Source organism: Monomorium pharaonis, unplaced genomic scaffold (assembly GCF_013373865.1).
Source record: "Monomorium pharaonis isolate MP-MQ-018 unplaced genomic scaffold, ASM1337386v2 scaffold_43, whole genome shotgun sequence".
Classification (NCBI taxonomy): Eukaryota; Metazoa; Arthropoda; class Insecta; order Hymenoptera; family Formicidae; genus Monomorium; species Monomorium pharaonis.
Genome location: NW_023415725.1, coordinates 8614 through 25751, shown reverse-complemented (window position 1 = coordinate 25751; position 17138 = coordinate 8614). Strand labels below are relative to the sequence as shown.

The 17138-nt window shown below is 41.3% G+C and overlaps 1 long non-coding RNA gene and 2 pseudogenes across 1 annotated transcript; 2 read left to right on the top strand and 1 right to left on the bottom strand.

Annotated features, from left to right (window-relative positions):
• Window positions 1-429: 429 nt before the first annotated feature.
• LOC118648426 lies at window positions 430-3937 on the bottom strand. Its single transcript, XR_004965292.1, has 3 exons — window positions 3916-3937; window positions 1885-1950; window positions 430-532 (listed from the first exon to the last, which is right to left on the bottom strand). It is a non-coding gene; the product is annotated as an uncharacterized LOC118648426 (long non-coding RNA).
• A 5721-nt stretch (window positions 3938-9658) lies between these two features.
• On the top strand, window positions 9659-11969 carry LOC118648425 (annotated as a pseudogene).
• Window positions 11970-11973: 4 nt separating this feature from the next.
• LOC118648424 lies at window positions 11974-17138 on the top strand (annotated as a pseudogene).

Genomic DNA, 17138 nt, shown 5'->3' with positions numbered 1-17138 from the left:
TTTTTTCGACTCCCTCCCAATTGTTTTTTTTTCGATAAGAATCTGAAATCTAAGCAAAACGTGCAACATTTTGGAAAGATTTGGCCAGTTGTATCGACAAGAAGCATTTTCTTATTCTTTATTTACTGGCGACAAGAAGTTTTAGTTTTATTTTATATATATGTAGAAAGTAATAATTTCTCCATTACTACTATCATAAGATGGCATGGTCAAAACTTCCATGACTCCCTCCCCTCCCTTTTCTAAGCTGGAGAACTTCTTTAAACCAATTTACTGTTTCTTTTTACCGTACACAAGCTTACTTCGCACAATCGTTATCTTGTGAACCATGAACATCGCCATTCCTAACAACTTCTTCGTAGTCCTCCTTTCGTCTCGAAACCATTGGTGGCCGCTTCATGCTTCGTTTCATTATTGTTCGTAATGTGATTGTTGTTGTTCAGGCCGAGAGAGACGGGATAGAAATTTTCGATCCGTTCGCGTTGTCTGCCTTGGACTCTACCTCTTTGCGCAGCCGCTGCACGATCTGATTCTGTGTTAACAACCAGAGATATATATAGAATATACATCGTAGTGGTTATTTAATAGTGCTGATTTCTAAAAGGAATCTTTAGAAACGACTTTCGACGTAACTAAGCGCATTAGCTTCAGTACGTTTTAGCAAAGCGCACGTGTACGACAATTTGGACAATCATTATAATTTCTGTAAATTATTTATAAACGTAAAATAAACAGAGACAACAAATACTGCAGCGAGATAGAATATTAATGCATAATTTCGATTAAAATCATGAAGCCAGAATACGCGTTTATCCTGTATATATATCAAAAGTTAACTTTCGCAAAGCTCTGGAAAGTTTCGGCACTTTCGAAGTAAACGAGAAACCGACAAACCGTTGAAAAAAAATGGTTTGGAGAGTGCATAAGCGAGAAGAGCGGGACGAAGAGAGTCGAGCGAGGAGGCGCGAACGAATGAAAGAAGACGGAGATTTTGTAAAGAGAGCCGAAAACGTTTTCGCAGGACATTTTATTGATTTTGAACCGCTCCGTCTCTGCCTCCCGGCTTCTCTTCTCCTTCGCTCCCAAGTCGCTCTCGCTTCTTCTTCTCTGAATTGTCGCCTCCCTCCATGGTCCGCTCGCACCCCCATACCCCGCGCGCGGTCGCGTCGCGCGCTTTCCCACTCTCGCAGCCTCTGCGTATCATCCCTCGTCTATCCTCCGTCCATTACATCCTATGGCTATTTATCTCGCCTGTTATCAACGTCGTCGAAGGAACGAGAGCGTTGTATTGGAAAGGAACGAGCGGGCACAGAGCTACGAGAGGAGTGACAAACACATTTCGCACTTGATCTTGGAATAATGAAGCCAACAAATTTCATTCACGCGCATCTTGTCCATTAGGGGTATCCGTAACTCGCCGTAACAACCCAATTTTTATATAAAAAAATGATCAATATGTTTAGTCGTTTTGCAGTCGGCACCACACGCGAATGATACCGCGGCACGATAAAGAGTCGTACTTTGTAAAAGTTAGACAAGGCATGCCAAAGTTTTTGCTATGCAGTTGCCAACACCTCGGATCAATAATAGCCCTGATCGATAATGTAACTTACACGGAATCTTTCTGGGATTTTATAGCTAATACATATATCTATGCATACGAAGAAAAGGAATTGTCGGTCTTCAAAGCGCAATCATTCTTAATCGTCGCAAACGCGTTTAACTTTAGTTGCATTTTCATACTCAAAATCGCAGGATCGATCTACCGAGAGATTGATCATGAAATTGCAGGGCCTCGTAACTTGAGAAGAAACGACGATGTATAGATGCCATCGCGAATCAACTATGTGCATGCGACACAAAAAGTCAATTGTCCGCGCTTACCTGGCATTTTCCCAAAGTTACGATGTGCACCTGAATTTTCTTTATCTGGCCGAGAATGCTTTGATTCTGTAACAAGACAAAAGCAATTTTATATCATAGTCGAACATATCGTAACTGGAAACACGTAATCGATCGAAATTAGGATGATTTGCGTGTATCGAAGTCTTTCTGGAATATTACGCGGGATAATTGTGTAATATTAATATGTTTATACGCATTCGCGTAATGCGAAACGAAAGCAAATAGATGATATGATTCAATCATAAAAAGTTAAAATTGATTTGGAATCGCTAACGAGAAGTCAACATTTTACGTAACAAAGTTATATATCAAGGACTTTTTTTTCTTTAGCTCGAATTATAATTGATTTAATAATTCGGCTTTTAAATATGTATAACGAAAAAGTTTCCTCAATAAATATCATCTATTACTACTAATTGCCGCGAGAGACGAAGTGTCTGGTCAAAGTTTGTTGCGCGCAGCGTGGCTTACGAGGTTCCAGAAGAATTGCACACAAACTCCTTCAAAGTTTCTCTATTGACTGTTTCCTGAAGCCTGTTGTAATTTCCAGATAAATCGTGTCAAATTGCAAATCCGCTGTGCAGAAATTCTGCACGGCGCGCATATTTATACATTTCATAAATGTTATAGATATTTAATAAGATGATAACTCAATTATGGATCGAGTTCTAACTGTGAATAAAACTTGAGCAAAAGTAAATATTTTATATATCTACATATATTAAGAAAATTACAATTTTTTTACATTTTTTAATATTTTTTAATTATAATATGAAATCCATTTTCAATCATAGCTGTCGTTTAGAAAGAGAAGCGGAAAGTAACTTTTCTAATAAACTCTCTTTCTAATGAGCTTTCTAATAAACTCTCCACATACCTCTTTAATAATTTCCTGAAATTATGATACTCTTAGTAGACTGTATTTAGTACAATACATGCAATAACATAGAGGAAGGTCGCTTTACTGCATAAATTACCCAAACCTTCTTATTTCTTAGAAACTAAATATTACACTGTATTAATACTGATCAAAACATGATCTGTTTACAATTAAATAATTAAAGAAAAAAACCCGTGATTTATTATACATCATGGCTTATATAAAATCGAATACTGAAAAATCTAACTTTTATGTAGAGTCATATTACATGTTGTATCTTGAGGAACAGCCCAAAGTATTTGAATAATCGACAAAAAATGTTTTACATCAAAGTGAAAGGCTTCCAGGAATCTTCCATACATGTAAATATTATATACAAATATTTCATATTAAACGTAAAGAAAAGGAAAAGCCTCTTGGCCAATGTTGTTCAATTTCTCAGATGTTTATTTTTGACTGCAAAAACATTAATTATTACAAAATATAAAACAATAAAAATGATTATATACATCTGAGATATGCGTCTAACACTAAGACATTTTTAGTTAACATTTGTTTTCAAAGTTTTATTTTAACTTTTGTTAAAAAAATATTTAAAAAAACAAACAAAAAGGTGATGTGCTAATACCGATCATTTTTTCTACATTAAAGCATGTATTAAGGTAAATTTAATTATGTACTCATAATTACGATTTATACATTTTTGAATATTTTTCTTAATTTACAATCATATTATTAAACATAATATTTCTTTAAAGTTATAATTATATTAATATTAAATTCTTTTAGAGGTTGAGTGTTAAATTTACACAAATCTATGAAAATCATTTTAACCTTCAACGATCCATAATTGGAATTATCATCTTATACATAAAAAAAGCAACCTTTATACTTTGTAAGAAAAATACATGAGCTGCGTTCAACAGAAAAAACTTCTAACTGCGTTGTAAGATTCTTTAATATGATTAGTTTTTACTTTTGATTCGATAGAAATTAAGAGTAAAAACTAATCATATTAAGAAAAAATTTTATAGCAGTTACAAAGTCGCTGAGTGCCAGTATCATACGATTAACGTCATTAAATGACAATGTATAATCGTATATCGAGCAATAAATTTAACGATACTTACATTTGGATCATTCTTCAGCTTTCCACGCTTGTCTGCAATATAACGAAAAAATTGTATCAGTATCAACAACAAAAAACAATAAGACACGTATATTTATTAAATATTATTATAAAAAAATAATAAGTTCTATATTTGTTATTATCGGGGAGCAAGACCGAGCGAGAAATAATTTAGAAGTATGTCACAATGTACGACTAACTGGAGCACGATGCGCCATTACGCAATTATACTCTCCCTCTCTCTCTCTCTCTCTCTCTTTCTCCCTTTGCCTCCATTAATTAATAAGATGCAAATTAGAATCTCGCATTACATCTCGTTAATTTCGTTGCGATTCGCATTTAAGTTTCTTCGCCGTTTCAGGAAGCAGGTTAATCACGATTTAAGCATAAGGAGGTAACTTGCGTTTGCATGTGAATTATCACGTAAAATGTACAATGCAATTCTTTTAATTAATGTGATTCTAAGTTACACCCACAATTAACGTAAATTCTCATTTATAGTACGACTTTCTTAATTATGTACATTTATAATTTTCTCTTCGTGTTTTCAAAAGCGATCCTTATAGTTTAAATATCATTAACATTCGTACATTGATATTATTTTTAATTATATACAAGAATGCATATTATATTTTTTGCTGCATAATTATATATAATAATAGTCCATACACATAATTCTTAATTATATTGCATTTTAAAAGAAAGCCATTCTGTGACTAAAAGTAGTTGTAAAAACAATTTCACCGAGGAAATGGGAAGAGTTGCTCCGCCAGCAACTCTGTTTTCTCTTCTGACGCGCAGGGAAATGGATTCCATTTTCTTTTTTTTTTTTTTATCGCGGCACGATTGTCGAAGTAGAGCAATTCGTTCGGCGGTAAAAACTCGCGGAACTGGCGTATCGCGCAAAAGTAGAGGAGAGAACGACCTTGTCTCGTGGTCTCGCGGTAAAAGTAAATCAAGCGTGGACTCGACGACGACGGGAAGCTTTCCCCGGTGCGCAAGTATCGACCTCGTACACCTGTCTCCCCCACCAGCGCGAGATATGCGAACTTTGCGTTACGTAAATCGCGTCCGGCGAAGATAGAACAATTGCAGCGTGGATAAACTTACAAAGAACAATTCCTCTCGCGTCAATTTCTATGATGTAGATTTAAACTCTCGGTTCGTCCTACCCTTTAGGTTCGTTCTTGGTAGCTGCACTGGTGCACTAAGTTAGAATGAGAAAAATATATATTTTGTCTCACTCTAAAACAAAAAACAGAGGAGAGAACATTTGTTTTTATTCCTGTACTGCTGCACTAGTGCAATAAGTTAGAATGAGAAAAAAAAATTTGTCTTACTCTAACTTACTGCACCAGTGCAGCAGTTCAGCGACAAAGAACAGGCCTTTTTATCTTTTTCCAGTTTCTCTGAAGGTAAAGGGATCGAAAATATCGGCGGCGGTAGGAAGAGATCTACGTCATATGACCGCTGATCGCGACGATTTCGTCCCTCTTCCTGAATCCGCAGAATCACGGGAATGAGCCCGAAGGGTCGTTAAGCCGGGGAAAACTGATGCCAAAGTTTGCCGAACGTGCGCGCGGCTGCGTCGCGCGGGCGGCATCCTTCTCGGGTCTCGCGCGCGCAAAAAAAAAAACAAGAAAAAGATGGAGGGGGCAGGGGGAAAAGCGCGCGGGCCGGATAATTCGGAGAGTATCGATTGTCCGCGGTGTGGATAGCGTCGCCGCGCGAATCGAGTGGACGGCGCCCGTAGATTAGATTCGCGCGAACTTTCGGGACTTCTCTCGGCAAGCGCGAAATTAACGCGAGAGAGGGGTAAGCGAGAGGGGAAAGGGAGATGGAAGCCTTTCGCTCTCGCGCGCGCGTGCCGCCGCGCGGGTCACTATCGCGGGCGCTCGGCACAAAGGAATCTAACACGGCGGTAAATATCGATACATTGTAAAAGATGGTGGAGAGACGTCTTTGGAATCTATATCGCGATTGTGCGGGGGGGCGCTCCCTCGCCCCGCCGCGCGATCAATGATCAACAAGTTCCCGGCCGCCGAGATAAATCGCTCGCGAAGACGCTGCTGGTAACTCGATCCCCCCCTTCCCCCCACCGGCCGCGCGCGCGCGCGCGGCGAATTTCTCGGGTTGCGACGAGGCGTGTAATAAGAGCGAACGAGAGAGAAAGGAGGAAAGAGAGAAAAAGAGAGATAAGGAGGGAGAGGAAAACAAAGCGCTGGGCGGGAGGAGGGGGGAGAGACGGGAGTAAATGGTTGTAAATAGTTGTAAATTGTAACTTTCGACGTTCGCGCGCTGCCCTTCGCCCTTTCGCGATCGCAAAACTTCTCCGCTTCCGATCCGAAAGCGAGGTGCCCATCGCGCGTACGCGCTTGCGCGCTCAAGTTACATCCGCGAAAGACGCCGTTGGCGGATCTATCGAGTTCGAGTTCGGTCTCGAGCGCTCTCGATCTATCGCATCGACTCGAAGAGGACTTTACGACTACGAGGGGATCGTCACACTCGCGTGCCCCTCGCGCGCACGGGGGAAAAAAAATAAAAGCTTTCGATCGCCAAGGATAAATGTGTCGCGAGGAGGAGGTGAAGGAGGAGGCTCTTGTCTTCCTCCCCCTCTCAACCTCCTGCGGCCCGTTCCTCGATCGCTATCGCACACTCGCAGCATCGCAATCTTTCTCTCTCTCTCTCTCTTTCTCTCTGTCTATCTCTCTGTCTCTCTCTTTCTTTCAGGCTCTCGTTCTCTCTCTCTCACCTGATGCTCGAGTATCGCGCTATGCAGTTTCTGTTGCACGGCGAGGATCTCTGCGAACAGACTCTTGGATATTTCCATGCTTTCCGGTGGCAGGTGGTCAGCGGCACGTAGTGCTCCGTCCTCGGCGACAGCCCTAGCGGCAACGACGGCAACGGCGGCGGCGGCGCGGCGGCGGCGGCGGCGGTGGCGTGGCGTGGCGGCGGTGGAGGCGGCAAACCCCCCGATCCGCGTCGGCGGGAGGCGGGAGCGAACGGCGGGTGCGACTGGCCAACGCTCCTCTCGAAGAAGTCGCGGACTGCGAGTCCTCCGACGAGCGACGACAATGGTGGCGACGACGCGTTCCTAATGTACCAGTAACGTAATGTAATGTAACGTAACGTAAACGTCACGTCACGTCACTTCTTGTCTCTTCGTACGTGTGTTTGTCCGTCCGTCCGTCCGCCCGACCGTCCGTCCGTCCGGCCGCTCCAACTTTCGGCTGTTTCTTTCCGTCCGCGGTTATGTGTGCAAACGCGCCACCGAGAGCGTGCGTCTCTCTCTTCCTCACCGTTTCTTCTCTCGCTCTAGTCTCTGCCCTTGTCCTCCCTCGTCGTCTCTCGTGTCTCGCTCTTCCTCCTTTCGACGAAGTGCGAATTTATCGCAACGCAGCGCGATACACGCACGCAACGCACGCACGCACTACTTCTTGCCCGATTGTATTCTTCTTCTTCACACTTTCCCCGAGTTGTCGCGGGTTCGGTGTACGAGAGTCGCGCGCACCAAAAAAGAGTCCCAGTCTATGTCTCTCTCTGTCTCTCGTCGTCGGCGGCGGCGGCGGCGGCGGCGGCGACGAGAGCGTCTTACGCCTCTGCCATCGGCGCGCTACCGCTGGTCCTCGGCTCGAGTGCACCGAATGCGCACGGTCGTACCGAGCCGAGCCGAAGTTGATCGCGCGCGCGTGCCCTCCTCGCTCTCGCCCTGTGCGCTGCTCCCCGCAGTCCCGCTCACCCTCCACACCACCTACCTACGTACGCGCGCGCGGCGCCCTTTGCCGATCGGCGGGGAGGTCGGCATCGTCGGTGGGTTTTCGCGCCAAGTGAAGTGAGATTCGGTTCGACTTGTTCCGACATTCGACTCCGTCATTCGGATCCTCTCTTGTTGTCCCTTTCTCCCTTTTTCCGTTTGTGATCCGTTTTCCTCGTCACGTCGCACTTTTTACACTCGAAAACGACACGGACGGATATATAATTAAACATTGGAGGGAAAAAGGAGAGGAAAAAAAGAGTACGGAGAAAGTTCAGCTGCAAATAAACTCTCCCCCTCCTCCATCATGACTCATCTCACCGCCTTTAAATTCCCTGGTCCGTGGGACGAATCTCTAGATTAGTTTCTTCTAGGCGGTAACATTGGCAGTCCTGCCCGCTCGCGCTGGCTATTGGACGATTATACGCGCGTGTCAATAATGATGTATGCGCCTCGTATGAACTTGGTCGATAATTAATAATCCTTTCATTAAACAATTTTGTAAGAAAATTGTATTTTTGTAATTGAAAAGTTTAACAGTTCTTGTATAATAGTTTAATTATATTACTTAATTATTTTTTATATTACTTTAGTTTACCGATATTAAAGTTTTTAAATGAAATTCTATTTTGTGTGAAGTTTTTATTATTACAAAGGCTTTGATAGCTATAACTTAAACTATTAAAAATTTTATATAAATTTAAGTAATTTATAAAAGGTTTCATAATTATATTAATTTAAATATTTGAAAATATATGTTTATAACTAGTAAAATATATTAATATTTTATTTATCAATATAACTATCTGAATAATTAGCGTTTACCTTAGGTAATAAAATTATGCTCTTGTGTTGCACATATTTCTTTGATAGCAAAATTTTCCATTAAAAAATATAATATATATTCATATATGTATAAGATCAAAACAATTAAATACAATATAAACGATTATATATGAAACATTATAGATTATAATCACAATTTTTTTATAAAACCAATATTTATTTTCTAATGGTATTTCTAATGGTTATTCTTATTATTTTTTTCTTTACACATGTAGAATATACAAAGATTATATAAGAAAATAAAAAACATATAGACACATTTTATATATATCTGGATAGTCAGTCATAAATAAAAATTTAATTATAATTATTATGATACAATAATATCTAGTTTGACAAGAAACTTGAACTTTTTTTTATAGTTGTTGCACAACTAATTCATTAAAAAACACAATCACTGTCGTACCATTATCACATTTTTGATATAATCGTGTTATGATAAATTTTCTTAGACTTTTTATTATATACGAATTGGAACACTTTTTGAATGAATTCTTTATATATAAATACTGAAAAATCCTAAGATTTCTAATAAAATCTTATAAAAATCTAAAGTGATTAAGTATTTTCTATGATTAAGTATTTCTAAAAATTCTAGAAATTTAAAATATTTCAGAATTTACATACATGAAAAATTCTAAGTATACGTTTCTTAAGTAGACCTTTCTGAAAGAATTTACGTATTTTCGAAAAATGTTTCAATTCGTATAAAATTATTTTAAAAATTCTGAGGAAAAATATTATCATAATTATGAATCCTAAACCATCTAAATTTTAATTAACAAACTTTCGCAAGCTTGAGATCTTCAACTAGTACTTTTTGTCGCTGGATATTCATCCAAATATTTTTTTTTTAACTTTTCTCTTGTTATTTATTTATTCCACGAGTGAGCTGATGGACTGCAGTGATATTTTGAATGTTAAACACCCACGATTTAAAAATTTTCTTTGCTAGAAAGATATAATCTCCAATCGGAATATCGATTGGACTTGGAGTGCGTCCCCCGCTGCACCAGTCGAGTTGTCCTCGCATCGATCGATCGGACTTTTAGAGCGGAAAAGGAATCGGAGCTAATAGGAGTGTACTTCCCGTCGGTCAGCTGATCGCCATTTAATCCTAACCAAACAAGTTGATTTCTGCAACGACGTCGAGAGGGTTAGGACTTGGGACGAAACATGGAAACACGAATAAGTGCGCAAGATTTGAAGTGGTGGTTGGCAATTATCTCGACGAATTCCCTTCCCTAATACGCGGTCGTATCTACCGATTATTCGCCATTGATAAGCTTAGCTTAACCTGAAGAGGTTCGAGGAAAGTCATTTTTCCACGGTTGCTCCGTCACCGAATTGTACCGAGTCGATTCATCGATACCCGGCGTATGTCACACTCATGAGTCGCCGCCGATGACACGTCTACAATTCCACACGTGTACATACACAACATGTCCGCGCTACGGTGTGATTAGCCGAGTTAGCGTTAGTTTCCCTCGCCGACTCGGAGGACTTGGATGATCGCCGCATCCTCTCACGAGAATACGGGAATACTTTGGAATTATTCGGTTTATTTAACTTGGTGCAATCATGTTGAAGGCTGTTATCTTAATCGGAGGTCCTTTAAAAGGTTGTATTGGTCACTCAATTATGAAATTATAATTGAAATTAAGAGTTAAAGAATTGTCAAGATTAGATATTAAAATTATGTAATTATACATTTTTATTATGTATATTTGATAATACAGTGACCCTATGTAATCTTTGTTTTCACAATTGGATTATGCATGTTTTTTATTATTTCATCATCATCAGTAGTTTTTTCTTTTATTGTAAATCTATTATATTTATTATATTTTTTAAATATCTATTACATGTATTTTTTTAAATATAAATCCTTAATATAAATATAATTTATTGATTCTTTTAATGGAGAGAAGGGATATTTGATTCAGTTCTTATTTTTGTATGTTTATTAAGTTGATCTAATTTTTTTGCAGGGACTAGATTTAGACCTCTGTCCCTGGACATTCCAAAACCATTGTTTCCAGTGGCTGTATTACCCATGATACAGCACCACATTGAAGCCTGCACCAAGATAGCCGGGCTCAACGAAGTGCTGCTAATCGGAGCGTATCCCAAGAACGATCTGGCTCAGTTCGTGCAGGAGATGTCATGCATCTATGGCATAGTCATTCGGTATCTTCAAGAGTTCACACCTCTCGGGACGGCAGGTGGCATGTATCACTTCCGCGATCAGATCCGTTCAGGCAGCCCAACCTACTTCTTTATTATGAACGGGACGTCTGTGCTGACTTCCCTCTGCAGGAGATGCTGGAATTTCACAGCGGTAAGCAAGCGCTGCTCACAATTATGGCGACGGAGGCGACTCGGCAGCAGTCATTGAACTACGGGTGTATGGTTCTCGGGAAGGATGGTGGAGTAGCACATTATGTGGAGAAGCCTCGACATTTGTTTCAACTCTGATCAATTGTGGGATATATCTCGCGTCGCCGGAGATTTTTCAAACGATGGCGGACGTCTTTCACTCTAATCAGCAGCAAGATCACACAATGTAAATTATTTCTTACTTTGATTCGCAATAATAGAAGGTCTGTTCTTTTTTAAATATATTCTTTTTGTGACTGCAGGCAGCTGTGTTGCAACGGCAGAGATCCAGCGCACATTGCGTTCGAGCAGGATATACTGACGCGACTGGCAGGATCTGGCCGGCTGTTCGCTCTACCTGTGTTCAGATGGTGGTCGCAGGTGAAAACCGCAGGTTCTGCGATATACGCCAATCGACATTATTTGGCACTCTACAAACAAAAGCAGTCGAGTCGTCTGGCTTCTACGAGTAAGAATTCCTGTTGCATCATAGGGGACGTGTACATTCATCCGTCAGCTTCCGTGCATCCGACTTCTGTGGTACGAGGACTAAATTGTCCTGCATTATGGATTTAAAAATTTGCTCGCCTGTTTTGACGTAACTTTTCTGTTTAACTTATAGTTAGGTCCAAATGTGAGTATAGGCCCGTACACGACAATCGAGGCTGGCGTGGAGAATCAGAGAGTCGATCGTGTTGGCCAACGCGCACGTACAGGCTCATTCCTTATTCTTCACAGTATTATAGGGGACGGGCACCAACGTAGGCGAATGGCACGCGTCGAGGGGACCCCGTGCGATCCCAATCCTAATAACCGTTCGCGAAAATGGACAACCTGCCGTTGTTTAACGTCACGGCAAGCTAAATCCTTCCATTACTATACTCGGTAAATAGAAAGATATACTAAAACTTTTTCTATGTACAACTACAATTATGAACATTATTATTATTTTTTATTATTACTTTACCTTTTTAGGTACCAGCGTGAGTTTGGCAGCGGAAAAAATTTTACTGAATTCCATTGTTCTACCGCACAAGGAGCTTACGAGAAATTACAAGAATGAAATTATTCTTTAACGAACGGTCTGTTGTCATGAGCCTACAGCATATAGTGGTTTAGATGTTAATGAAAGAGTCGCATAAACGATGAAACGCTAAGTATATACAATGTAACTTTTGGAGGCTTTTTGTTGAATTGTGATTACGAATTTTTGATAATTTCATAATATAAGATGTTAATCTAAGATTTTTATACATTATACATTGTGTATCATGTGGAAACTATAAGTTATGTACATATGGGCAAGTGGTAAAGCACAAAATTTTTACTCTAATACAAGTTTGTACATATCATACATATTTCGTCTATTCATGAACGTTATTCTGATACATGCGAAAAATATTCCTCTGTATTTTCATAAGGTCATCAATTTTCGCTCGTAGATTTTATTAAAAAGGCACACATGCGCATGCCGCGCGAGATTGTGCGATGAAGCGAAGCCCCCCGAATCCGCATCAGCCCTCGCGATATCGAGACGATCGGTACGCGGGAGGAAGAATAACCGGAAAAAATCTCCGGACGCGCACGGGCCGCCTAAGGTAAGGCTCGCTCTCGCGTTCCTCACCGGCGGCGCCAGGTGTTTACGGCGGTAGTATGCGAGCGAGGAGAAGAGAAAGAGAAGAGAAGAGAGGAGAAAGCCGACAGGGAAGAGAAGAGAGAGAGAGAGAGAGAGAGGGAGGGAGGGAATGAGTGAGCGAGCGAACGGTGTACGCGTGAGACGGCCGCATTGAATTGCACTGAATCAACAGGTAAATCGGCGGATCGGTATGCGTGGGACGACGTCGTACGCACGTCGTTTTATCGCCGTGGCGCCAGGATACGTCGTCGCGGTTCCCCCGCAAAAGATGCTGCGCGTAAACGAGCGCGAGACGACAACGGTACGACGGCGAGTCTTAGGAAACGGCAGACGACGAGCGGGATCGGCCGAGTAGCGAGGAAGAAGAGCAGGAGGAGGAGGAGGAAGAGAGGGGAAGCGACGCTCCAGGTGGAAACGCGCGTTCTCTAAACGTGTGCTCCGCGGCGAATTCCGCGCATACCAACGCCGCTGATCCAGCTTCCCCGCGAGCGGCGGTGGTAGCGGCGGCGACGGCGGCTGCGGCGGTGGCGGCGGCGGCAGCGTCCGGATCGGGAGAGTGATTTTTGTGATCGCCGCTCTCGTCAATGACACGCGCGGAATGCGCTGAGCGAGCGCGCGATCCCACGCTGCGCTATACGCGCGCCGACATTGTTGCGCGTCCGCGCCTCGTTATGCTGGGCCTTTAAAAATCCGTCTGTTCGCGCGTCCCGACGTCGGTCGTGAGTGTGGTGAATCCCTGTTGGTGGATTGAACGCGTTTTGAATGCGGCGCAGGGCAAACACGGATCTCGCGACGTCGCGAGAGCGACATTCGTCAGTTTGACCCCGGCGCATAACGGACAAATGAGTTCACCTGTGACATCGTACGTCGTGGCTTGTTTATAGCTGTCCCGTCACGAAAGTCCTATTGGTAATTTTTATCATGGCTCTGATTGTAAAATAATTTCACATCTCTTAATTCTATTATATATATATATTAAATTATACATATACGTATATATTATATATATTAAAAATTATTGAGAGATACACATTAATTAGTGAAATTTAAATTATATAAAAAGGAGTATAATAAGAGAAAAGTACATTTATTTAAAAAAATTTAAAGAGAGAACCTATGCAAAGATTAAAGAAAAATATAAAAATATGAACTTTTATTCTTAATTTGCTTTTTATAATGAAAAACTAATTTTTCTCCTCGAAGGAAATTTATTTTGTTCGGATAAAAATATAAATTTTATTAAAAATGAAAAATGTATTGCCTCTTTTTTATTTGTTACTGTAATTTAATTATAAGATATGCAATATTTTATTTACAGGAAGAGGAAAACGTAGATTGATTGAGTAAAATAAAAAATTGTTAAATATTCCAAATGGGCAATAAAGGCCCATTATGGCCCAGTGTCATCAACCACAACATCAGCACGAATTTTTGCCTCTGTGCGATGTTACTATTTAACATTATTTCATTAGCATCCTATTTCTGTGATGTTGTCTTCGATTTTGCATGGTATACGCCCTTGCCCATCAAGCAACAGCACCACCCATACTGTTCCCATTAAGCATCACTTTTATAGCAACTTCTCTGTTGATTTCTCAGGTTTGTGTCTGAAAAAATAAATTTGATGCTGTTCTTATATTTAATATTCCATTGTAGTAATTTGTATAATTACTTCTGCAGATCGTTAGCTTGCGATGGTATCTCTGGGGAGCTAGAGGTAAATTAACAAACAGCACACCAAACAATTGTCACATAAATCCGGTGAAGAAAGTCGGTAACTGGACCGTAAGCTGTGTTCTATTACTCCATTCCACTCAAGTCGGCGTACTATGGAGATACTTCAAATTATTTATCCCAGTCAATTTAACTTACGTGAAGCACGAGGTACGTTTATTTCGACGAATGTTATCTTTTGTCGTCTCTTTTCTTTCATTACACGAGTCTCGTTGTCTCAGGTACGGGAGCTTTGTGTGCTACGGCTGATACACGCGTTCTGTGAGCCGCTCCAATGCTACTTCTGCAGCTGTATGTCTTGTTTGGCGCTACCGACGGCGATGAAACGGCGGTCGGAAAACTGAAAGAAAGCGAGGGCAAGGACGGCGGTAAATTAGAGGAGCTGACCCTGGTATCGGCGGGACTCTCCTTGTGGAGCGTATGCTGGGCGGTCGCTAGCTTCAGCAAGGGTGCCGCGCGTCTGCGTAATCTAGAACGCTTAGTGTTAACATGGCTGGGAGTGCTGGCGCAATTATTCTGGCGTCTGGGGACAGTAAGTGCTCGGGTCGGGGCATTGGTCGCGTACGCCTCGCTGTACGGCGGACAGTGGCTGTTGATTGTGGATGGCACTCCACTGGCTGTCTATGCTGACGTGGTTGCTGCTCACACCGGACGGGCTTTTCCATGGTGGCGAACGTCTTCCTCTTTTCAGGAAGACCTTCCTCGCCTCCCTCCTCGCCTTTGTATATATATTGCATATGTTAATCTACACGAGACGAATCATCGTCAAAAAATGGTTAGTAGAGATTAAAGATTTTTTCATTTAGGTTATACTAATCCGTGTTTATAATGTTACATTTCTATTCCTTCTTTTAGGTGATATTTTATACTGTAATGTTCTTGGAGAACAGTTTACTTATCGGTGTGTGGATAGCTGGTGTTAATCGTACCGATCTTTTGTCTCACCAGCATCATCTACATCCAGTTACTTTAGTACTTATTCTACTAGCTTTATTTTTCGGTGGCATGTTTTTTATGGGTCTTTATTATAGGTGAGCGCGAGATTTTATTTAATTTTATTTTAACTAATATCAGTTATTAATATTGCGTTACATTTTTCTCTTTTGGTACAGATTTTTTCACGTTAGAAGATTAAGGTACGAGGCTGGTGGAAGAATGACTGGTTCAAATCTCACTACCCTGTCTAATCAGGTATGATACAAGACGGAATTTCGTTTCTCAGAAGCATTGTGATACAATTTTTTGGATTTTCAGGACAATGTGGAAGAGAAGCAGATAGATTACAATGAAGGAAAGAAGGTCAACATTAGCATTGGCATGAGGAAAGTTAAATTAAGTAACGGTGGTATACCGGGTGTATTTAATTGCCGTTTTGCAAACCCGACAGTCGTAAATCCAAATCGGAAGAAGAAGAAACCGACAAGCTTCGTACCGCCACCACCGCCGACGCAATCGCAAACGGTGATGAATTCCATAGCGGCGATTGGCGACTCGAAACAGTGGCTCAACATGGGCAACGGATCGCGACAGTTGATCCCATTTTGGAAGAAACCCTTAGCCTCTAATATAATACAGGTAAATACTCGTGACAAATCTAATTACCGAATGTCGCGAAACATTGCGTTAAAATTAATCTTCTGATGCAGAACGATGGTTCCAACGACCACAAAGATGAAACTGATATGGCAATCGGTGGCTCGTTGAACGTCACGTTAATACGTGAGAAGCTGAAGGAGAAGAAGCAGCAACAGCTGCGGGAGTTGCGAGCGATACAGGAGGAGATCAAGGAGGGTAAATTATTCCCACCTCCCTCCGCTTCTACATCCTCCTTTTCGTCCTCCCCTTCCGCGTCTAAATCAACAGCCACCACCAAATATGAAATTGCATACTTCACCGAGTTCCCCATTATTCACATCTCCGCCTTCGTTCTCTGAGCAGAACGGCGGCAACGTCTTATCGTCCTGGCCACCCGTGAAAATGCACTGCCTTTTACCTCCGCCACCCTCCTCACCGTATTATCCAAACTCGCATTCCTCGAATCTTTGGAGAGCGGCACCTCAGCGAGAACGAGCGGACACGCCAGAGATACTGTTAGCACCACGATGCCTTCCTCATCATTATCCCCATTGGTCACCGCCTGGACATCTCGGTCACAGGTAAATAAAAACATGATTAATTGAATTTGGATGAGATTGTTTAATTAAAAAATTTCATTTCATCAGATTACACGCGAATCAGAATGGCGTCGAAGAGAGTTCCAAAGGTGAGGGTGATGGAGAAGCGGAAGTCAGCGACATGGAGGGCAGCCAAATTTCGTTACCTAGGAGTTACACGCTACCCCGTGAATTTAAGTATAATCCTAACGGCCCCGTGAGAGAACGAGAACGCCGTGCAGGAAATAATAAAATATCTTCTTCGCGTTTTACTTGCCGTCTACCAACAGCTCTGATGGTGAGCACGCACGCTTTTTGTTTATTGCAGTTTATCTGTACTGCATGTCAAAAATGTTTATAAGACAATTTGATTTAATCAATTATGATGCTTTTATTAATACTGACAGTAATTTTTTTCAGGCGATGTAGATAGTGCTGATAACGAGGATGAAACAGACTCGGAAGTACAAATGCAAATGAAAATCAATCACGGTCACAACTATGATGAAATCTTACAGAGACGTCACGTATACGAAATAATAAGGAGAACGGGGTCGCTGATTCTAACGCCGAGTGCAGTGCAACTAACATTACATCTAACAATTGTTATTTAAATAATTCTCACGGTGTTTTACGACCGGGTCAATTACTCAGAACACGTGTGAAGCATGAAACAAAACTTTAAGTTACGGTGTAATACATAATTGAAAATCTCGTCATGC